Raw genomic sequence first — 6,902 nt, forward strand, 5'->3', positions numbered from 1 at the left:
AACCTCCCCTTAATATTTCCTGCAGTGTCCGCTTGGTGGTCGCATACTCTTTTAAGCCTTGCTGGTCTTGGAAACTCTTTATCTCTCCATCCAATTTGAATGTCAGTCTTGCTAGATAAAATATTCTTGGCTGCATATTCTTCTCATTTATTGCCCTGAATATGTCTTGCCAGCCCTTTCTGGCTTGCCAGATCTCTGTGGACAGGTCTGACAGTATTCTCATAGGCTTTCCTCTGTGCATAAAGATCCTCTTTGTCCTAGCTGCTTTCAAGAGTTTGTCACTACAATTACAATTTCTCAATTTTACTTTCAAATGCCTTGATGTTTTTTTAGATTTTATAATCTTGGGGGGGGGCGTTTTTCCTCTAGTGCATGAATGCTGGTTCCATTCACGATATTGGGAAAATTTTCATGGAGAATTTGTTCCACTATATCTTCTAGACTTCTGTCTTTCTCCTCCCCTTCAGGGATTCCAATAATTGTGATGTTGGAATGTTTCTTGCCATCATTTATTTCCCTAATTCTGTTTTTGTGACTTCTAAACTGTTTGTTCCAGGCTTCCTCCTGATCCTTTCTCTCTATCTGTTTGTCCTCCAGATCTCTAATTCTATCTTCTGTCTCAGTTACCCTAGCTTTTAGGGAATTTAGATTAGATTGTAACTCATTGAGAAGATTGTGAACCTCATCTCCGGTGGCTTTCAGTTCTGCCCTAACATTGTGAATATCTTCCCTGGTGGCTTTCAGTTCTGCCTTAATCAATTTCATTTTGTCATCCATGGCTTTCTCCAACCCAGCTATTGCCTGGATAATTGTTAGCCTGAATTCCCTTTCTGACATATTGTCTATGTCGGTAACCATTAGCTCTGTTGCAGAAGGCCCATCCTTTGAATTTTTCTTCTCTTGGGCATTTCTCTTCCTAGTCATTTTGGTGAGACATGGCTGAAGAGATGTAGCTGGATATATCATCCATGGTGCAGTGAAGATGCACCCTGGAATGCTTCTGAGCAATCAATATTCCCCACCCAATATGAAAGAAAAAAAGAAAGAGAGAAAAGAGGGGAAAGAGAGAGAGAGAGAGAGAGAGAGGAGATTGAAAGAGAGAGAGAGGGGCGCCTGGGTGGCTCAGTGGTTTAAGCCGCTGCCTTCGGCTCAGGTCATGATCTCAGGGTCCTGGGATCGGGTCCCGCATCGGGCTCTCTGCTCGGCAGAGAGCCTGCTTCCCTCTCTCTCTCTCTGCCTGCCTCTCCGTCTACTTGTGATTTCTCTCTGTCAAATAAATAAATAAAAATCTTAAAAAAAAAAAATTTATAAAAAAAAAAAAAAAAAGAAAGAGAGAGAGAGAGACAAGAAAAAATAAATATAAAAGAGAAGGCTCAGCCCAGATGGGCCCCAAGTTAAGATACAAACAAAAACAGACAAATAAAAGACTGATAAAAGTATATGACAAGAGGAAAAAAAATATATATATATATATATATATATATATATGCAAAACAAACAAACAAACAAAAGAACCTGCTCAGAAAGAACCCCAGGTTTAAGATTTATATACTACCAGGACAAACACAAATACACAGAAACAATGGTGGAAGAAAAAAAAAAGGGAGAGTGGTTATATATTCTCAGTGTGGGTGAGGAAGGTTGTTTTGATTCTTCCTGGCTGTATCTTGATATCTTTGTTAAAGGACTCAACTTTCCTAAGATAAAGGGGGATTAAAAATTGGTTTACATATAGGGAAAGCATTGATTGGGGAAAGGGGACTACCTTGAAGTTTAAATCTATATTAATATTAAAAATTAAAAATATATTAAAAAAAGAATGGCCTAAACTAAAGTAAAATAGCATTTAAAAATTTTTTTAAAAATAGAAAAGCAAAAGAAAAACATGGGTTTATGTATCTAAAAGTTCTGGTTGAATGTTTATTATGGAATTTGATGTACTGGACATCTCACTGTGATGGTAAATAGGAAAAAAAAATATCTATATAAAAAATAAGAAAAAGAATATCCAGAATAGTGGGAACGAATTAAAAATAAAAGTTGTATATATGAAGTAGTGGTGGTTGTTCTCTTGTCATTTTTGTTTATTTGTTTATTTGTTTGTTTTTTTGTGTTTTTTGGGGGGGTTGGCTTTCTGGGGAGGGGCCTGTTGCGTGGGTTTTCTGGCAGTGTTTCCTGAGTTATGTCCTCCCGCCCTCCTCATGGGGGTGGGCTCTGAGGAAACCAGTTTTCAGGCTTTTGTTCTTTGGAGGTTTTTATGTTTGTTTGTTCATTTGTTGTCTCTCCCTTTGGGGGCTCTTGATGGTTTTTGGAGGTTTAGGGGAAAGCAAACTGCACCCTGACCTCCCTCTCAGAGAAAAGCCTCCATCTGTTCCCCTCTGGGTGCTGCAGAGCACAAAAGGTCCCCCTTGGCTGCTGGCAGAGCACGTTCCCAGTCGTGGTCCCTGGGGACACAGGAACTTCTGCTTGTACCCCAAACCACAGCACCGGCAGCTATCTGGGCAGCTCCAGACTGCCCAAGAGGTTCCAAGCAGTGGTAGCTATTGAGATTTTCCCACTGGGAGGGCAGGGAGTACTCAGCCTTTCCAGGACCAAGACTCCTGGCTGGCACCTGCACACACCTCTCTCAGGGGAGGTATGGGGCATGACTCAGGCTCTAATAGCATGGCAAGGCGCACACATGGGGACTGCAAAAATACTGTGTTTCTGCCAGTTGTTGAGGCTCCCAGCCCCTCAGGTGCACTCACTTGTGGCTCAAGGACCAAGACCTGATTTCTTCACCGCACTCTCTCTGGCTCAGCACCAAGAGTGGCTGTCCTCACCGCACTCTCTCTGGCTCAGCACCAAGAGTGGCTGTCCTCAGTTCAGGGACTTAAGCCCCTGTCCCTAACTGCCCCAATTCCCACAATTTCCCCCCGCAATCCTTTGCTCTTTTTGACTGCTTTCGACCAGACTCCATGTTAATGTTGGTCTCCAGTTGCAGGGCACTTTCGTATTGGGTTATTACTTTTCAATGGGTCACTTCTGGTAGCTCCCTCCCCCTTTTGTTTATTTTCTGATATCAGTCCGATGTTCGCACTCCATCTTCCCTGCCCACTGGTGTCTTCTGCCCCTGTAGAGATCCAGACGTGTATAATTCTAATCTCAGGCTGATTTCATGGGTGATTGGAGTTCTTTGGTAGGTAATTAGCTCACTTTATGGTACAGGTTGAAAAGGCGTCTCCTCCGAGTTCTCCACCATCTTGTCTCCAACCTTAATTAAAGTTTTTTTTAATTTTTTTGTAAGATTTTATTTGACAGGCAGAGATCACAAGAAGGCAGAGAGGCAGGCAGAGAGAGAGGAGGAAGCAGGCTCCCTGATGAGCAGAGAGCCCAATGCGGGGCTTGATCCCAGGACCCTAGGATCATGACCTGAGCCAAAGACAGAGGCTTTAACCCACTGACCCACCCAGGCACTCCTCTTAATTAAAGATTTTTTTTTAATTATTTGACAGAGAGAGAGATATCACAAGTAGTCAGAGAGGCAGGCAGAGAGAGAGGAGGAAGCAAGCTCCCCACTGAGCAGAGAGCCCCATGTGGGGCTCGATCCCAGTACCCTGAGATTATGACCTGAGCCGAAGGCAGCGGCTTAACCCACTGAGCCACCCAGGCGCCCCTTAATTAAAGTTTTAATTAAAGCTTAATTCCAGTCAATTTAAACATTGAATTATGATACTTCCACACTTATCTAAATAAGCAATAATAGGATAAAAAAAACCCAGAATAGTACAAATAGTATTGGAAGATGAAGACTTTAAGGCTAATAACCAAAATGTAGTGAAAATAAAATCAACAATAAATGGAAAACTTTTTGTTGTTGTTATTTTTCAGTTGACTGAAATTCCTTATATGTTTGGTATATTAACCATTAATTAAATGGATTATTTGCAAAAAAAAAAAAATCCCGTTTGTGTTGGTTGTCTGTTCATTTGGCTATTTTTTTTTTTTATCTGTTGTGTCCCGAAGTCTTCGAAATTGATGTAGTCCCTCTCTTTGAAATGTTCTTTTCTATACTTTTGACATAATGTTGAGGGATTCATTGCCATTACCAATGTCAAGGAGCATCTTCCTTTCATTTTATTCTAGGATTTTTATGGTTATTAGGTTCTATGTTTAAGTCTTTGATCCACTTTAAGTTAATTTTTATGGGTGGTGTGAATCATGGCTCTGAGTGAGTTTTTCCAGTTTACCCAGCATCAACTTATTAAAGAGACTACCCTTTCCCATTGGATATCCATAATTTCAGGCTCTGCACTCCATATATTGTTAGCTGTACATCCTGGGATTTAATTCTGAGCTGTCTCATCTGTTCTATTGGTCAATGTGTCTATTTTTGTTTTAGTATCATGCTGTTTTCATTACTATGTCTTTGTAGCATACTTCCAAATCAGGAAATATGATATTCTGGTTTTGTTCTTTATTTCTCAGGATTTCTTTGATTATTTGGGGTCTTTTGTGGTTCCACAAAAATTTTTAGAATCATTTCTTCTATTTCTGTGAAGAAAATTGTTGGTTATTTTCATGGAGATTATATTTAATATTTATATGGTTTTGTGTAGTATGGCCATTTTACCAATAATTATTCTGATATGTAAACATGGGATGCATTTCCATTTACTTGTGTCTTCTTTAATTCTTATAGCAACATACTTTAGTTTTCATTGTACATATAGCTCACTTCCCTGGCTAAATTTATTCAGTTTTTTTTTTTAATTGTCTTTGAGGCTATCATGAACGGGATAGATTTAAATTCTTTTTGAAATGTTTCATCATTAGGAAAAATGAAATAAATTGATTTTTTAAGATTTTATTTATTTGATGGGGTGGGGGAGAGAGACAGAGAACAAGCAGGGGTTTCAGGAAAAGGAGAGAAAGAAGCAGGTTCCCCAGTGTCCCAGTGAGCAAGGAACCCAATGTGGGGCTTGATCTCAGGACCCTGGGATCATGATCTGATCCAAAGGCAGCTGCTTAACAAACTGAGCCACCCAGGCACCTCAAAATCAGTTTATTTTTTATGTTAATACTCTATTTTACCACTCTACTGACATTGCTAATGAATTCCATTTTTTGGTTAGTCATTTAACTTTTATATTATATCATATAATCAGAAAATAGCAACAATTTTACTCTTTCCTTTATAATTTGAATACTTTTATTTATTGCAAAATTACTCTAGTTAAGACTCTCAGTACTACATTGAATAGGAGCACTGTAAGTGGGCATCCTTCTACTGTCTCTAGTCTTACAAAAAATATTTTCATTTTTATCCATTGAGAATAATGTCAGCTGTGGTTTTGGTGTATATACTCTTTTTTTTGTGTGTGTTGAGCTCTGTTTCTTTTATACCCAATCTGCCAAGGGATTTTACACAAGAAAATTATGTATTGTATCAAATTTCATTTTCCTAGGTCTATTGGGAAGTAAATGTGATTTTTTTTCTTATTATATTGATGTGATATATTACATTTATTGAATTTTATATATTGCATCATCCTTGTATCCTAGTGATAAATGCCACTTGATCATGGAGTATAATACTTTAATGTGTTCTTGAATTTGGTTTACTAATATTGTGTTTAGAGAATTTTTTGCACCTGCATTCCTCAGGTATGTAGGTTGGTAGTTTTCTTTTTATGTGTGATATCTTTATCTGATTTTTATATCAAAGTAATGTTGGCTTCCTATAATGATTCCTTCTTGGTGTTTTGCAACATTTTGAGGAAGAATGGTACTCATTCTACTTTGAATGTTTGAGAGAAGTCTCCAATGTAGTCATCTGTTTTGGAATTTTCTGAGTTGATTACTGATTATATCTCTAGCTCTTTTCCATGGTGCACCACTGAAGATCCTGGTTTAGCCATGTGTCACCAGTGAAGATCCCGGTGTAGCCATGGGTCATGACCCTGCCTGGTGTTACCAGTATTGTAAAAACAAGACATATCCAAAGTCTTGCTTCTGCAGAGATGTCTTTGATGCCAAAATCTGCACCTTTGACTTGGGGTGAAAGAAGACAGAAGTGGATGTCTTCCCACTATGTGGCCACAGGTGTCAGATGAATATGAGAAGCTCTCTTCTGAAGCCTTGGAGGCTGTCTGTATTTGATCCATAAAGTACATGGTGAAAAGCTGTGGCAAAGATGGTCTTCACATCCCAGAGAAGCTCTACCCCTTCTATGTCTTCTGAAGCAACAAGATCTTATTCAATGCTGTGACTGATAGGCGGTCTCAGCATTGTGGAGTGCCTTTAGAAAGCCCCAGGGCACAGTGACCAGTATCCACATAAACCATGTCATGATGTCCATCTGTAGGAAGCTGCAGAACAAACTGTATGTGACTGAGCCCTACACAGGGCCAAATTCAGTTCCATTGCTTTTGGAAGATCCACATTTCCAAAAAGTGGGACTTTACTAAGTTTAATGAAGACAAATTTAAAGACAGGGTGGCTAAAAAGTAGCTCATCCCGCCTGGCTATGGGGTCAAATATGTCCCTAATTATGCCCCCCTGGAAAAATGCTGAGCTCTGGACTCATAACAACCTCAGCACTGCCCTCTACTTCTTTGTGCACAACAATAACTCCTATTTCCTTTCCAAAAAAAAAAATCTCTATTCTTTATTGGTTTGATCAGATGTTTATTTCTTCCTTATTCAGTTCTGGTGGGTTGTATATTTCTAGAAATGTGTCTATATATTTCAGGTTATGTATTTTGCTGGCAACGAATTATTCATGGTAAACTCATGATTATATATAATTCAATAAAATCAGTTATAATGGCGCCTCTTTCATTTCCCAATTTATTTGAGTTAACTTTTTCTTAATCTAACATTTTTTTGAAGAATCAGCTCTTGTTCTCATTGATCCTTTC

General features: G+C 38.9%; 1 pseudogene; it reads left to right on the plus strand.

Moving 5' to 3' along the window:
- The first annotated feature begins 5,929 nt into the window (after positions 1-5,929).
- LOC116585862 lies at positions 5,930-6,376 on the plus strand (annotated as a pseudogene).
- Positions 6,377-6,902: the final 526 nt, after the last annotated feature.

The sequence above is a fragment of the Mustela erminea genome, chromosome 3, assembly GCF_009829155.1.
Source record: "Mustela erminea isolate mMusErm1 chromosome 3, mMusErm1.Pri, whole genome shotgun sequence".
Taxonomy (NCBI): Eukaryota; Metazoa; Chordata; class Mammalia; order Carnivora; family Mustelidae; genus Mustela; species Mustela erminea.